The sequence below is a fragment of the Scleropages formosus genome, chromosome 11, assembly GCF_900964775.1.
Source record: "Scleropages formosus chromosome 11, fSclFor1.1, whole genome shotgun sequence".
NCBI classification, from domain to species: domain Eukaryota; kingdom Metazoa; phylum Chordata; class Actinopteri; order Osteoglossiformes; family Osteoglossidae; genus Scleropages; species Scleropages formosus.
Window position 1 is genome coordinate 7,851,042 of NC_041816.1, and position 19,599 is coordinate 7,870,640.

Here is a 19,599-nt window from a genome sequence, read left to right on the forward strand (position 1 = left end):
TCTGTTTTGTGGGTGCCCTCTTGTGTGATACAAACAATAGCATCTGCATTTTGCAAGACAAATGCCTGGAGCACTGAGGGTGCGTGAAATAAGGGAAAGGACATATAAGGTGTAGTACTTGTGAGGAACAGATTTACAATAAATTACAATCAACAAAATTAAGCAACAAACTAATAACTACTAATAATTACAATATAATACAAATAATATTAAAGCAAATGATGAAAAGGGAGGGGGAAAGGGGATTAAGAGAAACTGAGAAGCGGAACCTGTTTAAGAGCATCGCCAACATGTTGAATCACAAAAGAAAAGTCTTCTGTTTACAGTGACCGGGTCACAATTACACCATAACAACGCAATATTTTGCGTGGCACCGTGCCTCACAGGTTACCACTCTTCCATACCTATACTGCTGTAGTGTTTCCCGCCAGAGTGTATGTGTGCAGTCGGGTGTGTGTATGTGTTCTCACTGTTTATGTATCAATCGGATTTGGTTCAGGTTGGATATCAAAAGTCATACAAAAATTGTAAATGTATGTGCCCATCAAAACCCCCACTGTGTCTGTGCTGTGGGGCCTGCCTCCACAGGTATGAATACGGTGTTGATACGAGGCATGGAGCGAGGGTGAGTGGGAGTGGTGTTGAGGCCCCGGTGATCTAGCTAACTTCACTCAGTGTTTAATTCTGTTCCAGAGCTAAGGCTGAGAATGCAGATAGCTACTTTTTACAACAAATTCTGCATTGAAAACACAGATTGGGTTCTATAGTTTGAGGTCAAACTCACATCGCTCTCTGCACTGATCTCTGATCACTACCCTTGTACCCTTGAGAAAGAGCTCACCCTGTATTAAGCTGCATATGTTACCATTATTTATCACAGGTTAAAAATACGTAAACTCCTTATTACATTTTGGAAAGGGATCCAGGCACGTCACAATGTTTACATTTGTTTCACTGATGCTTTTCTGCAAACTGACTTTCAGTTTTAAGCTGCTTACAGTGATTTAGTCAGTTATGCAGCTGACAAATTTCAAAATGATGTTAATATTTAGGACTAGTGTCACAACCTGCGCACCCAGCTCATCGGCGACACCTGCCGTTTCCTGATGGAACCGAGCATAAAAGGGGACACCGAGGATGCCTGGGTGTGGAACCTTGTTTTGCCACCCTTGTTTCTAGTACTACAGAGTTACCGCGAACCCAGCCTGACCACGCTCTTTGTTTTATCCTCTGTATAACGTTCGCTGATCGCCTGGCCCACTCCTGTCCCATGACTTGTGTTTGGATTACGAGTTGGACTTATTAAACTTTGTTTCACTTTTCTCCGCACTTGAGTCTGTCCTTCGTTCAGCGCAACCATGACAGCTAGGCATGGTGCTAAACACCCATATAAATGTCCTCGTCTTTTGGGCAAAAAAGGGGACACTGCTATCAAAGAAATTCAGTAAATAATTGTAATTTGTGCAATGGAAAGATGTGATTTGCCTTAATGCCTTCATCCGTCGTGGCAGGTTTGGCTGGTGCCTGCTGTGTTGTGGGTCTAGGGTTCAAGCCATGCTCGGGGTGCCTTGCGACAGACTGCCAGACCGTCCTGGGTGTGTCCTTCGCCCTTGCGCCCTATTTTGCCAGGTAAGGCTCTGGCTTGTTGCAACCCTGTTCGGGACAAACAGTTGTTGACGATGGATGGATGATAATAATAATAATACATCAGTTTTCAGTAACCTCTTGTCCTGATCATGGTTGTGGTGATCCTGAGTGTATCCCTGAAGTTTTAGATTATAACCACTAATTAACCTGAACTATATGTGTCTGGGGTGTACGGTGGTGCAGTGGGTTGGACGGGGTCCTGCTTTCTGGTGGGTCTGGGGTTCAAGTCCCTCTTAGGGTGCCTTGCGATAGACTGGCATCCTGTCCTGGGTATGTCCCCTCCAGCCTTACGTCCTGTGTTGCCGGGTTAGGCTACGGCTCCCTGTGACCCCGAATGGGACAAGCGGTTCAGAAAGTGTGTGTGTGTGCATGTGTGCATATGCGTGTATGTGTATATGTGTCTGAACTGTGGTGGCAACCCACAGTCCCTGGAGGAAACCCATGTTCTGTCACACCACCCAGGTGCTGTGAGGAAGCAGTGCTGCTCGCCTTGTTATAATAAAAATGGACTAAATTTTAAAAAAGATTTAAACCTGGGTCCAGCTGCTGTAACCACTACATTACACACTTTTTTCATTCCAAAAGGTTTTTCTTTTTCTGGGTTTTGAGTTTACTTCACCCCCCAAAAATGCACAAAGCAATTTGGTTCTGATTAAAGATCAGATATTCCTGTCTGCTGACCAGTTAGGTTTTGAACAAAGATACAACAGAAGCAGAACAGAAATCCAGTTCTACATGTCACCCCAAAATGTGACCGCCACGCAAATTTTTCTCTCTCCTCCTCTTTAAATTTTGAAACCAAACACCTCAGTAATTTATGTGCCTCTTTTTGCTAAATATTTTATTTAAGCACAATCAATAAATAAGTAAAGGACAGCAGAACTGAAGGTGAGCACATCACAATCATGGAGGTCTGTGTTGGTGTGAATAATAAAAGCATACTGTTATTTCATATGAAGATGAGGCCCACTTTCAGCTACGTAACTTTGTTTATATTATTTAGCTGCCTACTGGATGCTTTCCTCTATATACATATTTTACTATAAAGGGAATTTCTTGTGTATCAGCTTTTTTGGGTGGTGTGGGTCCTCAACCCATTGTATTGTTTCGTGTGCTACAAAACCTGTCTGGTATGCTTTCCTAAAATTTAAACTTGGGACAATTAAAGGCAAAGATTCTATAAAGAGAGTATGCATAATGTACAGCATTTCACATTGTCAGAGGGAAGGGCTCTCTGTAAAGAGCAAATTATTAATAATCTTTATCTGACAAGGCAGAAGTTTTGTCTCTAAGCTACTTACAATCGTTTACCCTTTTATAGAGCTGAGTAATTTTACTGCATCAGTTCAGGGTGAGTATCTTGTTCAAGGGTACGACAGTTTTAAATGGTGTCACTATAACTTTAAGTTCATGCCCAGATCAATCCTTTACGCAGCTACTCCTGTAATATAATGTAAATGTTTAAATGTATCTCAAGAAAATATATATATTACTAGGAACGTGATCAGGAATTGTCGATATCTTCATAAAGTTTTATGCAGCTATTTGTGTGATGAACGTTATTGGTGCATATGGTGAAGGAAACAAACTGTACTTAAGAATCGCATATCTGCAACTATGTCTCTCTTTCTCCTAATGTAATGCACATATTGTATTTTCTATGAGATGTGCATCTCTTTGCAGAAAAGCAAATGTAATTGTAAATGTAAATGTCGGAGCAGGAGGCGTAGTAGATAGAGCTTGGGGGAACAAAATGTCCCCCAGTAAAAATGGCCCTACTTTGTTAAAGGGTAAAACATTGTAACTTAAATATGAAAACCTAACACTGGAACTCACCTTGGAGAAAAGTGTCAGTCAAATGAAAAAATGATAATGATAATTGAATGCATGTGATTCCAAACCTCTTCTGTCAGGCAATGTTATTTATCTAGAGGGATGTCATTCTCTTTTAGTATCAGTCTCCCTTGTTTTGTGTGCTCTGTCATTCCTTCCCTGGCTATTTTTAATTTTTAACAGCATACGAAAGTGTGTGGTGGTGGTGGTGGTGGTGGTGGTGGTGGTAGTAGGGGGTCGGAACATCCACCATTGCACCCCTCAACTGGTTTGTCTCACTGACACACTGTCACAATCTTTTTCTGACAGTGATGGAATTCTGGTTCTAGACACTTTTTCCCATTCCCCTCGGTTTCCAGCATGTTGGACGAGCTCCTGCCTTTATCATACAAGTTCCTGCCACAGAGACAGCAGGAACACGTGTGTGAGAATGTGTGGGTTGCTAATGAGAGATGATACATACCAAAAACAGCAGATGCGCGCACACACACACACACACACACACACACACATTTTCTGAAACCGCTTGTCCCATACAGGGTCGCAGGGAACTGGAGCCAAACCCAGAAACACAGGGCGTAAGACTGGAGGGGGAGGGGACACACCCAGGACGGGACGCCAGTCTGTCGGAAGGCACCCCAAGCAGGACTTAAACCCCAGACCCACCGCAGGACCACAGGAGAGCAGGACCTGGTCAAACCCAGCGCACCACCGCAACCCCCTGATGATGAGATGAGAGTCAAATATAATTACCTCCATATTGAAATATATGTTTAATGGGGCAAAATGCATCTGAGTGCTGTTTGTAGGGATTCTTGAGTAGGAGTGTCTCCAAGGTTGTCCTGAAGTGTTCAAACTGCTGCCCGTGCAACAAAAGCGCCAATAAAATCAAGAGTGATGGGCACCTCAGCAAACAGCCCAGAGTGGTATTTCAAAGGTGGCCCTTGCTGCCCCTGGCAACAAGCACAGCCATCAACAAATGATGCAGTCTGGTTCTGCAATAAGCTAGCCCTGATAAACTTGGGGTATTTGCACATTAATAACTACCCATGCCCATCATTCAGTTAGATGGGCAGAAAACTTTAAAAGTACTGTGAGCGCCTCACAGACCCAACAGGTTTATGATGTGTTCACTATGATATCATGCACCTGTAGAACCATTTGAAAGGGAACAAAAAAGTACGTAGTGTTGGCATCTTGGGTAACAGATTTCCTTCATCAGGGCACTATACGCATTTGGGGATTGAGTGTCTGCAAGCTGGTGTGCACTTCTGATTCTCTTTCCAAGGTCTGACCATAAATTCCTCTTCTTGTTGCTGAGGAACACATTGGCAGGAAAAGAGAACAGATTGGCAACATGAGGACTCACCATTGTGAGATGACACCTTCCAACAGGCCTTTGGAAAAAAAAAGCAAAAAAAAAAAAAGTTAAATAATCATTTTTAAAAAAAGCAACAACGAAGCATCATGTTCCCCCCACCTCTATGTGTTATGGATTCATCACTGGCTATCACCTTCATTGGCCATCACACACTTCTTCTTCGCAAACTGTCTCTGTACAGCATTCACGAAAAAAATCTTCAACATTATGCAAATTTTCCTCTCAACATTTCCTGAGACTTGATTTTTTTTTTCTTTTTAGCCAATTTGACATAGAAATGCATTAAAATACAAAAATAAATGTAGAGAAAAAATTATAATGCTTAGATTAATGTACAGTGCATTCAGAAAGTATTCAGACCCATTCACTTTTTTTCACATTTTTTTATGTTGCAGTCCTATGCTAGAACTGTTTCAATTTATTTTTCTCTCATCAGCATACACTCAATGCCCCCTTATGACAAAGTGAAAACAGAATTTTAGAAATGTTCAGAAATTTATTAAAAATAAACATAAAAAAAAGCTGAAATACCACATTGACAAGTATTCAGACCCTTTGCAATGACACTTGAAATGTAGCTCAGGTGCATCACATTTCTACTGATCATCTTTGAGATGTTTCTACACCTTCTTTGGAATCCAACTGTGGTCAATTCAGTTGATGGGACATGATCTGGAAAGGCACACAGTTGTCTACAGGTGGTCCCCAGCTTACGATGGTGTTAAGAAAATCCATCATAAGTCAAATCATTGTGAGTCAAAAATGTGTTTAATACACCTAACCTACCTTACATCATAGCCTAGCATACGTGCGATGGCCATTACGGGCTTGCTGCCTTCATGCTGGGCAATTATCTTGAGTTTCTCCTCAAGAGTAATTGCCCTCCTCTTTTTCTTCTCACCAGTAGCAGGAGACACAGGTGGGTGTTTGTGTGATATTATGGATGCACAAAATACAACCGCATGGCAGACTGGGAGATGCAGATCACTGCTGCTGCTCAGCATTGAAAGAGTGTGTCGTACCATGTATTGCTTACCCAGGAAAAAAATCAAAATTCAAAGTATGGTTTCTGTTGAACGTCTATTGCAAGTGTGAAAGAAATTATACTGTATTTCCTTTTCTGGAACCGATCAGCTGCAGTAGATCTGAACAAAACACCCAGACACGTAGAGACTTTTCACAATAACATTGGCCAATGGGAGAGCCCCCAAACAGCTGGGTGTCTCTGCCCGATCGGTTTGCATTGCTTCCTTTTTTTGCAAGCTTATACATATATCATCATAAGGCATGACAACACTTTCAAAACTTCCCTTGCATTCAATGCAAAAGTAATCTTTACTGAAAATAATTTATCTCCGTTTAAGAAGTGTGTCGGGAGGCATCCTAAAGATTTTCACACCACACCAGCTCACCATCGTAAAGTCGAAAAATCGTACCTTAGACCATTGTAATTTGAAGAGCATCTGTATTTGTGTCTATCCCCAAAGATGACAATGTGTATCAGAGCTAAAACCCAAACCATGAGGTCAGGATTGTGTTGAGGCACAGATTTGGGGAAGGCAACAACAATTTTTTTTAGGTTTGAATACTTTTTCAAAGTGCTATATATATCTATGTATATATGCTACATGGATACCCTGTATGGAGTTTTCCCTGCTTCACACCCTATGCTTCTTGGATAGGTTCTGGACCACAGTGTCCCAGCACTGGACCTTCACTACTAGTGATGAATTAATTATTAAAATATTACCCTCTCTGTCAATTAATTCTGTTCTCAAAAATCATCTGTATGGGTTATTATAGTTATTCATGACAGCACACAGATTTTTTCTTATTTTGCCATTTTCTACCGTCTTTGCATTGTTGAGAGAAAATAGTTAAGAAATGCCAGTTATAATTGTTCCCTGTAGGCAAGAATGTGTTAGCAAAACGGCGGCGAGCAAGTGAGCCCGGTGTCTAACCCAAATTACCACACAAGGAGGTGAAACACAGTCCAACAAATTTAGCAAGCAATTCCCGGAAACCCTGTGAGTGCCATACTTACAAAATACACTCCATCGGTAGCTATCTCTCTTCCTTAATTCTTAATTTGTGCCTTAAGACTTGTCTTCAAACTGCCAGGGCTAATTGTGTCTGGTGGGGATTGTGGGGCTCCAACAATAACTGGGTCAGTTGTGAATTTGTTTAAATGAACACAATTAGATCATAACAGAGAGTGAAAATATGTTTGGTTGCCTCATTTACAGGAACATGTGAACCATTAGCTGAGATTTATGTTGTCTCATGTGGAAAAAGGGAGCATAACCATAAATAAAACCAGAAGGCTCATATTTATATCTTTTGCTGTGTATTGATGGTGCAGGAAAGGATGACTGACCTTTTTCCAGCTGCCGGAGCAACCAAAGACCCTGCCCACTTGTGCCAAGGGATAGGGCGGACCCACGTTCTGTTCTGGTCTCAAACTGAGAGGTGCAGTCAGTCTTACTGAAGGCCTGAGCTTCTTGGACACTTTGGACATGCAAGAGAAACCACAGAAAAAAAAATAAGAAAACTAATAAAAAATAGTACTCAGTTTCAGCACCCTGTCATTTTTCATGTGATCTTAGACATATATCTTTGTCAGGTCATTAAGTGTGAAATTAATATGGAATTTCATTCTTAGGTCATTCTTAAATGAAATATTTCTCTGAGATTAAAAAAGTTGACTGAAAGTTTATTTTTAACAATTTTTTTAAAGTTTTTGCAGCAGTGTGTGAATTTCATAATGTTTTATGTATGTGATATATTTATGTATACTTAAATGGCTCCCATATTTCAATAATCATATGAGCACAACCCTGAAATGATTTTCCCTGTCATATGTGTCCGTTTGATATATTACCTGTGTTGTAAATCTTTTCTCACTTTGTTGACTGACTTTCTGTAATTTGCATCCGACGCATAATGTGTACAATATGAGTTAGGGATAAACATGGCAGATCTTAATGCTGCGATGAAAATCTTCAGTTCATTATAGAAAACAGAAATTGATCTAAATTTAATGCACAACTTCTGGCTCATGCTGTGATTTTTCCTGATATAAAAATAGCCTTGGAGACCATTTTTATGTCATGAATACAAGCTACATTTCCAGGGCTAGACAAGCATGTATTTACCAAGTCTCAGCTGTCAGTCTAACTTCTCTGCTCTGAATAGCAGTCCCGTCGCAGGTCACAGGGTGAATTTAGTATGCAAACATGCAAAGAGAAACTTCTATTAAATGCTCTTCTATTCTCTTCCATTCTTCTATTAAATGTTCCCATGTAAAAAAAGTATTAAAAGATTGCAGATTTCTGAAAATGAGGGGTGGAACAGTAAAACTATTCACAACTACTACAAATTTCCTGTATTCCATCAAAAAATCACTAAAGGCATCCTCAACAGAATAAAGCAAGTGACTTTCCATCAGATTTCATTAAATAATATGTCTTTCCCTTCTCTGATATTGTGATGCAGATGGAATCACATCAAGATGACATGAAATAAAGATTCAAGAGACAAAAAAAGGGCCTTTACACAAATAAACCTAGATGTTCCCACACGAGAGACCTGAAGCGGCAGTGCGTAAGGACAGAAAGAGCTGAAAAAAGCACTCTGCGCTGCCTGTTCTTCCATTGGTGCCTCTCCCTTCTCAAATATCTCATGCTCATTCCCATTTAGTGGCGGTGACACATCTGTAATTCATCTGCCGTAATTGCCGGGAGTCTGGAATTCTAATGAACCCGTCGGGCAGCAAGAATAAGAAATTGTCACCAAAGTGTCAGGTGAATGATGGCAAAATTGGTGATGGCAGCTGTGTAAAGGGACTCGATCAGCACCCGCCATTCAACTCACCCCCACTGGCAAAAGTCATTAGCCATCTTATGTGTAGAATATGCACAAATGAACTCCGGTATCAAAGATTACAGTGTGCCCCTTGTTCAGGCTCCACTGATAAGGGTCCCGGTTTATTAAAATGAAACTTGAAGCAATAAAAGACTATACAAAGATTAAATATGACATCCTGATGACACTGCACTCCTTTAAGCAGCATAGTAGCTGAGGGTTTCATCTAAACATGTATAAATAATTTTCTTAAATCCTATTACAGCACTTTCGCCTTATACTATTGTGGGACTTTTCCGGCTGCGGCTGGGCAGGGAACAGCATCTGGTAGCTTAAAATCATGTGCAAGTGCAGACTCAGACTTCCCAGCTGTTTGTTTAATATCTGGACAGACTCCTCTGAAAGCGGTAATCATCTTATCTCACACGGCTTTTAAGTTGGATTAAAGGAGCGTCACACGCCCCCTCCAGCAACATGAATGAATAAATAAATAGGGCGGCATGGTGGCACAGTGACTAGTGCTGCTATCTCTCAGTCCCTGGGTAAAGCAATAGGATGGAGGTTCGATCCCTTCTCAGTCTGTGTAGAATTTGCATGTTCTCCCCATGTATGTGTGGGTTTCCTTCCGCACCACAGTCCAAAGACATGCTTTTCATGTTCACCCATAGTGTGTGAGTGACAGAGTGAGTGTGTTCCACTGATGTATGGATGAGTGACCCATTGTAAGTAGTGTATCTAGCAGTATAAGTCACCTTGGTGAATAAGGTATGTGGGCTGATAACACCATAGAGTTCATTGGAAGTCACTTTGAAGAAAAAATCTGCTAAATAAATAAATGTAAATAAAATATGGCAAAGGAATTAGGTTTGGACCGTATGTATAATCCTCCCTCTTCAGGCCAGCGGTGGCAGGAGAAGCAAGGGTCACATGGATGGATGGTTGGATGTGGTTGGGTCCTTGGTCCACTATCAACAGTGCGAGTACAGCACCAGTGAACAAGGAGGTCATTAAAACATCAGAAAGACACATGAGAGGTAAGCAGGTCCTGGTGCCATGATGGCAAATAGATTTTAATAATGAATATGAAATTATGACCTGTCTGACTGAAAAGATGAAGAAGGAGGCTTGAAGTATTAACTTTGACAGCAACACCTGTGCAACAGTTTCAGCAAAACGAAACATCTGACCAGTCACAGGACTTGAGAAAAACATTTTTACACAGCTGCTCATCTGTGGATACCACTTTAATCAAAAGACAAGACAAAAAACTATGAAACTAGAAACACTATGTGCTAAAATGTATTGTTCTCTTTGCAAAACAGCAGTGTTTCATTTATTCCCAATTAGACACAAGCTGTTTGGTGTCTTCATTGTAAGAAAATTATTAGTACTGACCCCAGGCATCATATGTTGTAAACCCTTGTAGGACCATCACAGGACTCAAATAACAAGATACAAAAATAGGCACAAAAGCAGCTTATTTCATTCAAGTTGTGTATGAACCTCTGAAGTGCACTGTCACAGACTGAGCTGTGACAGGCAAGTTGGTTCCAAGGAATCAGCAAGATGCCGGCAAAGTACCATCAATGTAACGCTGAACCTTGTTGCTGTTGCCTGTCGCATGCATTTTATCTTGTATTGTTATATTGTTTGTTCTGGTTTCGTATTCCATTTAACACTGTTTGTTTGAACTAGATTGGGTGCCGGGAAAGGCCTACCGGTATCTGTCTGGTTGTCATTAACTAATATTTCTTTTATAAAGATATGGCAGGTATATGTACTGTTGTGGAGAGTGAATGTATTTATTGTTTTTAGAAGAACATTTCTGTAGACTTTTTCCTTACCATGTAGCTGTCTGGTGTTCTGTTGTGTTTGGTGCCTTGTGTTGTAAACCCGATGGAGTCAACTATTTGGGGTATATCTAGGGGGGAGTCCTTGGGCACAACCAACTAGGCAGGGGTGTTTTACTGTGTAGTGTGAAATGTTTTTATAAGATGTATGTAGGGATTTTTATAGTAAAAAATGTTTAGTATTGTTTGTATGTTTTAGTATTTATTTTAGATGTAATTTTTGGGGGAAATGTATTTTGAAATAAATTGAGACTGTTATGGTATAATCAGAGGGCAGAGCTATTGCTATATAGGTTTGTATTAGGGCACTAGTGAGGGAGATTGATACAAACTTATGTAGTTACTCTCATACAGTGAATAGGAGAGTTATGCATTAATGTTGATATAAGGGGCTAAGCCCATGGCTCATAGGCCTCATGTTCTTTATAACTTTATGTTTGTTTTGTACTTGGTTGAGGGTTTATGTGTTTTGAAGAATACTTTTTAGTAAAGGGAAATAAACCTTTTGGTCCACTACTTCAATTCTCCACTGCTGCTTCCATCCGTCGTCCATACCCTCACATGCACGTCATGATTCATATCTCCCTTTTAATGGACAATGTTACACCTATTTACTTTGACTATTGCTGCTGTTTCCACTTCTGTTTTCATGCAGCTGAAATGTGCTGTAAGACATACCTGTAAATAATTGTACAATTTGATTAGTATTTATTATATTTTCTTCAGAGTTTGTTACTTCAGATATTATTACTTTAATATGAAATATGTATCTGCTGTTCTTATGCATTAAATTTGACTCAATGAGCATCCAACAAGTCAAACTGCTTATATGTGCAAATGTACTTGACCAAAAAAGTGAAATTTTATTATTTATTTTTAATATGACTTCTTTGTCCAGTACCGCTATTTACAGTTACTAACCAGTTTATTCAACTGGGTAATTTTTATTGTATGAATTCATAGTACCTTGATCAAAGATACTACAGCAGAGGTTGGTATTCACGCCCAACACCTTCTTACCGCAAGTGTTGCCTTAAATACAGAAGCAGCAAATTGTGTCGAAATAATATTACAGCTGTTATGACTTCAAATCTTACTTTTTCAACAACAACAAATAATAATAATAATACACACACACACACACACACACACACACACATTTTCTGAACCGCTTGTCCCATACGGGGGAACCTAACCCGGCAGCACAGGGCGTAAGGCCAGAGGGGGAGAGGACACACCCAGGACAGGACGCCAGTCCATCACAAGGCACCCCAAGCAGGACTCGAACCCCAGACCCACCCAGGAGCAGGACCTGGTCCAACCCGCTGCGCCACCGCACCCCCAATCATAATAATAATAATAATAATAATAATAATAATAATAATAATAATAATGACGGTTAGAGGGCAACAGCATGGTGTACAGTATTTCTTCCCACATTCCAAAGACTTTGCATGTTTTTCAGGTGAAATTATCACTCTGATTGTGTGTGGCTACCTTGTAGTAGACTGGTGTCCCATCCAGGGTGTAAGACCACAGGTAGGGGTGCACCCTAGACTCCGGGCAACTGCAAGCCTGACATAAGCAAGCAGTTACTGAAACCATGTCAGTGAGAATAGTTAGAGCATTAACAATATTAAAGCATCAATATTTCTTCTTTTTAAGTAATCTTTAGTGTTCTATTTCTTCAAGGAATGACAAAAAGAAATTAACTGATAGATGAAGGGGAGCCGGAGTATGAAACATCAGTACAACATGTCAGAGCGTTACAACTGTGAACCATGGTAAAGTCCTCACTGTCAACTGTTGGTATTAAGTTTCATAAGTACTGTAGTGGAAATTGCCGTGTAACCCAGGGCTTAGCCTTTCGCACTGCTGTTGTATCCTAGAAAAGGATATATGGTTTAAACTGCTTTGTCTGCTTCCAGGACGATATAGTTCCTCTGTCTCTGTATGTTGATATATAAATTTAAGAATGGGCTGCCTTTGTAGTCGTATGCTCCTTGCATTTGTTTTTAGGGTGCCTCAGTCTCCGGCTTGTCTGTGGGATCTCGAATACTTACTGCATTAGTCATCTGACCAGCAAATTGACAGTGTGCCAAAAAAGCAGACAACTGCCAGGCAGTGTCAGTGCAATAAAATGAGTGTAATTGCTCAAGCCCAAAGTTATAAATCCTTTCACTAGCTGTTAAGAGGCCCCTGTTTGAAAAAAGCCGTCATAATAAACCAGAGCTGGAGAGCGAAATAAACATTAAGCGACTAATCTCTGGACATAAGAGGCTTTCTGAAAACACATGTTCATTTCATGATAATCCAGCTTTATGCATTTTCTGAAAGAAACGCAGAAAAACTGCCACTCGAGAGCCTTCCCTGCCCTTTTCAGTAAAGCAGAGCATGAGCTCAATCCAAAGAGGATCACAGCCCTTAGACAGATTCGAAGGTTTGTCAATAGCATTTCAGGGACTCAAACTTAGGTCCTTAAGTGGCAAGGTGGCAGCTCTAACCACTATGCCACCAGCTGGGGCATAAACAAAGAGAATGTTCTACAGTACACTGTGTAGCAATGATATTAAAGCTGCAACTCATAATAATAATATCACATCTCAGGGTTTATCAATTTTAGCACTTGAAAAGTACAGTGACCCTCCTCCACCCCCAGGTTTCAGTCTGACTCTGGTGATTCACAAGAACTGAAGCGGGAAATCCAAATCTTTTACACATTGACTGAAACCGCTTGTCCCAAGCAGGGTTGCAGCAAACCAGAGCATAACCTGGCAACACAGGGCATAAGGTTGGAGGGGGAAGGGGCATACCCAGGACGGGACGCCAGTCCATCACAAGGCACCCCAAGTGGAACTTGAACCTCAGACCCACCAGAGAGGAGGCACAGGTAAAACCTGCTGCACCACTGCACCCCTCCTTTCCAAATCTTTTAACACTTAACAAATGGAGCAATAAATATTCAATTGATGAGGCCTTAAAATATGGCAAATTTAAATAGATGCATTTATGGTTGATGGAGGAGTTCTCTCTGAAGCATGTCTGTGGTCCACGCTCTGATGCAGAAGCAGAAAGATGCAGGGCATGTACAAATACAGATCAATGAATACACACACACACACACACACACACACACACACACACACACACACACACACACACACACACACGTCCAAAGCCTTGGACCCTCCTGGAGGCCTCCTTCTTGTATTAGTTGATTTTTTATTAAACCAGAGGTTCTTAAAATGGGGACCATGTGCCCCTTGGGGATCCATGGATGGGCTTCTGGGAGCCCTTGATGTGCAGGCTTGCTATCTAACTAAAAAAGTTTAAAACACTATTGAAGAATATTAGACTCAGTCTTCCTTATCATGTTTTTTTTTTTTTAATCACTTTTTTTGTGGCTTGCTCCCTGTAAATAAATGAAGAATGAAATAATTAATAACTTACTTTATATTTATTTTTTCTAACCATAACCTTGAGTCTGTAGGGTAACAGTAAGCTATTTAGGAATTTCCATTTTGGTGTGGGGGGCATGCATAGAACCCCCAGGGTCTGTTGTACTATACTAGGACTATCTATGATATAATTCAAAGTGAAGGTATTTGAGGTTCACTCCAACATATTGAGTGCAATATTTTCTACAAATTTATTTATGGACATTTTTCTGAGTAGGGTCCTTTCTTTCTTAGCTTTCATTAAACTGTTCAAGGGGTCCACAGCCTAGAAACTGTTATCAACCAGCAATTTTCCAGTCACGTTAGCAACCCAACATGACAGCTCAGGTCTCCTAGCATATAAAGCTATCTGCAACATTCAGCCATCGAACTCAGGCAACCACATGCGGTCCCTCATCAAAATGTCTCCTCATAACATTTTTGCTGTCTATTTGTCCACTAACAGACAAAAAATAGAAACAATGTATTGGAAAGAGCCAAGTTGCCACCCTGTCCAGCTTCCTGATGCCGGTTCCTCTTCCTCTCCCCCGATCTCAGTTTTCATTTAGCACAACTGATTGCACTGGAGGCAAGCGACCCCCTACTGTAACAGGAGCTAATGACCCTCTTTGTATCAGTGAGCGCTTATCTTTCAACCGCATGGCACTCTGGAGACCTCAGTAAAGCCATGTGGCACCGTACACTTGCATAAGTTGAAGACGAGTGCCTCATAGTTGTGGCAGTCAGCCTACTTTTCCTCTTGGACCTATTAAAAATGCTAAAAAGAACAAAGCAATGACATTCTTTCCACATTGTACTACGCACACAAGCATATGTGCTTTCATCCCATACAAACATGCAGAAATATGTGTAATTGTGTATACGTGAGTGTAAGAGGTAACCCTCTTAGCACTAGCGGCACTTATAAGACTCCAGATTCTGAATAAAAGATGCCTATCTCCCTGTGTAGTCCAATAGTTCCATCTGGTGTTGCAGGACACCTTTAAGCCCGCGTACTGTTTAATCTGTGTGCGCATTTTTGAAAATAAATGAAAAGGGAACTGTGCAGTGGCAGCTGCATATTTTCACTCTGGCTTTTCAGACATTTGTCAGTGTTATTCTCAGCAAGCTGCTTTGTAGGAGGCCTGTGGATTCTTTAGCATTCCTGTTACATTCTTCTACTTGATCAGGCTGTGGGGTGCTCTCACAGCTTCTTATTACAGGAAAACAAATGGAAAAAAAATCACCTTTGCTTATATGTTTTTTTTTTTTTTTTTTTTTTTAAAAAAAGCGCAATATGCTGTATGTGTTCTGCTTCTCTAATAGTGTTTGCATTGATTTACATGAGTCCTACCCTGGTCCACAGCCGTGTGCACAAGTCCGATATTGGTTTCCTGCTGCTTGCCCATTTTAGATTCACTACCAAAGACATTTCCAGTTCTTGACACACAAATTAGTGGTGTACTAGCTATCTGAAAATTCATGCCAACTGAACATCAAATGAGTGCGTTTGTGTTCACAGAAACAATGGCAGAAATTAGTGTAACATTCATCCAGTCGCAAAAGGACAGCAAAGCTCTGACTAGTTAAGAAAAAGTTAAAAACACACACACACACACACACACACACACACACACACACACACACACACACTTTCAGAACCGCTTGTCCCATACGGGGTCACGGGGAACCAGAGCCTAACCCGGCAACACAGGGCGTAAGGCCAGAGGGGGAGGGGACACACCCAGGACGGGACACCAGTCCACCGCAAGGCGCCCCAAGCGGGACTCGAACCCCAGACCCACCGGAGAGCAGGACCTGGTCCAACCCACTGCGCCACCGCGCCCCCGCGCCCCCCCATGTCTTGGATATAGCTGTAATTAAAAAAACAAAAATTGTTTACACTCACCCCTCCTGAGTGTGCCCCCTCTCCCTCCAGCCTTGCGCCCTGTGTTACCAGGTTAGGCTCCGGTTTGCCTCGACTCTGCTGGGAACAAGTGGCTTCAGACAGTGTGTGTGTGTATGGGTTACACTCAATTCAGGGTAATTTATTTTGAGCTACAGTGACTGAAATTAAACTAAACAAAATTACTACAAATACCTACTCTTGAAAAACTCCTATTCAATATTGATTGTTGACTGCTTCATCACATGAACATTTATAATGTCTTTATTGATCACCTAGATGGACTGTAAACACTGTGGAAATGAGCTGAATTAAGGTGCTCCCACACTTCTATCCTGTTTAGTTGTGCCATCTGTTGGCTAGGCATGTAAACACAAACCAAAATATTAGGAAACAGATAAGTGAAGAAAATTTAAATTAAAAAAAATTAACCAGAAAATGTTTGTATCTTTGAAAGTGTGAAACTCAGCAGTACAAGAAGCTAGTGTAAAAAAGCATGATACTGGCTTAAGGAATCCCTTTTTCTCCACAGCGGGGTATCCAATTGAGTGTTCAGGTCTTTCAGAAAGAATGATGACTTGTTTCGCCACTGTGGGACATTTATGGTTCATTCTTTGAAAAACAGTCAGTGTTCATCTTTGCAGATGCTTTGGAGAACAGCGGTAGAGTGGTTGTTTATTAATCATAAGGTGAGGCTCAATGGTAGGAGAGATGTACTGTACATGATCGCCTGCAATAGGGCAGGAATGCAAGGGAAATCATTTAGCAGAGAAAGCTGAAGCGTGTTACTGTCTTGGGTAAATCTTTCAGGAGATGTCAGTCGATCTGTGTAGAGCTTTCAATACATTATATTTTACAAACTGCTTTGATATTTTACTGATATTTATAATGGTTCTTCAAAGTTGGTAAATTTTTGCAGAAAATTTGACCTAAAATACAGGTCATCTTTTACATATCACACACACACACACACACACACACACACACATACACACATTTTCTGAACTGCTTGTCCCATACGGGGTTGCGGGGAACCGGAGCCTACCCGGCAACACAGGGCACAAGGCCAGAGGGGGAGGGGACACACCCAGGACAGGACTCCAGTCCACCCCAAGGCACCCCAAGCGGGACTTGAACCCCAGACCCACTGGAGAGCAGGACCGGTCCAACCCACTGTGCCACCGCACCCCCCACTGCACCACCGCACCCCCCACTGCACCACCGCGCCCCCATTTACATATCATTTACATCATAAAAATAGATACAGAGATTACAATAAATCAAACACAGAAAGGTTATTCTTCTTTATTCATTTTTTGAAATGAATGTTTAAAATGATCAAAAATTGAATGCCTTTGCGGGGCACGGTGGGGCAGTGGGTTGGACTGGGTCCTGCTCTTCAGTGGGTCTGCAGTTCGAGTCCCGCTTGGGGTGCCTTGCGACGGACTGGCGTCCCGTCCTGGGTGTGTCCCCTCCCCCTCCGGCCTTACGCCCTGTGTTACCGGGTAGGCTCCAGTTCCCCGTGACCCCGTATGGGACAAGTGGTTCTGAAAATGTGTGTGTGTGTGTGAATGCCTTTGCATGTGAACTTATGCTTTCGGTAACTAGAGCAGCAATGCCTGCAACAATAACTCTTGATCAGATCTGATCACATTTTCAGTCAATTATATGCAGGTTTACTTTGCATTACTTCAGGATCAGCTCAAGGTTACTACAGCAGAGGGTGGGATGTGCTACCTTGGCCTTTTGAAAGGAAAGAGGCAGCTCTAACCAAGATGCCACTTGCTTCACAACTGCAAAATATTAGCAAGGATATGACATTGATTGATTGATTGATTCATTGATTGATTGACTGACCAAATAAACAAATATGTAAGTATTTCTTGACCTGGAGGCACTGTACTTTGTCAGCACAAGTACATGGTCTTGTCTTGAGAGCCCAGGGCCTGGCCACTTCAGGGAGTGATGCACAAGAAAAGTCTGAGAAGCATCTCCTGTAAAACAGCAACTTTATCTCTCAAAGGTGGCACATTTCCACTATAACTCACAGCGGCTTTGCCGCACTGAAGAGCACCAGGAGTCACCAGGACTGTTCAGTGTGATACAAATATACAACATCCCATTGAGAACTCACTTAAACTTCTCACTGGAATCCAGCCAATGGAGTGGTGAATGGCAACGCTGCTGAAACCGGAGACAGGTACAGAAAGTATATGATCTGCTGCCCATTCAACTCTGCTTGTTTTTGAGAGTTACCAAAGAACTTTATGAGTTCTAATAATAAACTAAAGAGTGTATTATTATTATTATTATTATTATTATTATTATTATTATTATTTTTGCTCAGGTTTCCTCTTACTGTCCAAAGATGTGTTTCAGGCGAACTAGTGACTTCATGTGTGTGTCCCATCTAAAGTGCATTGCACCATATGCCCAGTGCTTCTCAACATGAGTTCCAGATCACCATGACCATAAACTTTATAATTTGCAACTGCAAATGGTAGCTGGAGTTCAAACTGATAGCACAGTAGGTAGCTTGGTGACCTTACATAAAGGAGGTTCAAATTCAGAGTTAAATCAAGGTACTTACCTTCAGCTGAAAGAATAAAAATGACTCAAGGTATAAATGGGTAAACACTATAAGTGGCATAGTGTACAAATCTCAAACGGTAAGCCACCTTGGAAATGATAATAATAATAATAATAATAATAATAATAATAAGAAGAAGAAGAAGAAGAAGAAAATTTACAACTCATATATGGAATACCTCTACATTCCTGTGGCCTGTTGTGATCAAGGGATCCCATGTTAGATACAACACTGGCCTGTACTAGACTGACTGATGAAATGATGAATAGCATGGAGCCATACTTTAGTCATCACATGGGTGGATCTCATGTATCAGTCTGTAATGTTCATCTTAGTCAATACATAAGCAGACTGACATTTTTTATCCCTTTTAAAAAGACCAATATAGTATAGCACAATAAATACAAATATGTGGATGTGCAAATGTACTGAGGGAAGTTGTGTCCTAAGACATCTAAGGTATTGCTCTTGCCATCCTCTTGCAACATCTTCCCGTGTTTGCCATCTCGGTGTTCCCTAGTGTTGCCTCCTGCACTCGAATGGGATTACTGGCGCCATTCCTCTTTGATCTGGTAAATGAGCAGGTGCTGTAATTGTTCAATAATGAAAGAGCTTGATTACGGCAACATGGGTAAACAAGTTTACATGTGCCGCTTTGCCACAGCGGCATCATGCAATCTCGGTGTGTTTTTTTAGCCTAAGAATAAAGAAATATGCAAACAAGCAAATATCTCAAGAATCAAAGCAGCTCCCCGCCTGGTAAGGACCAACCAAGGTTTGGCGCTGCGGGCAGACTCTTGCAAGAAAGCTGTCAGTCATTTGCTTTTTCCCAGCATTCTCCTCTCTTCACTTTTGTCTGGAACACCCTGGCATTAGTTTTGGTTGCGCTCCAGTAACATGTCACGAGACGGGAAGTTTAAATGTCTTGGCTGAATTATTAAAAAGGGAGCAGTGCTTTGTGCACCCGTTGAAAGGGACGCCCTCTAGGATAGGGATGGCAGCACCTGCTTGTGCTATCAGGATACATCAAAGAAGCCCTCCCAGCCCCGATATTCTGTGTATGTTTACGATTTTTCAAAAAGACCCAGTGA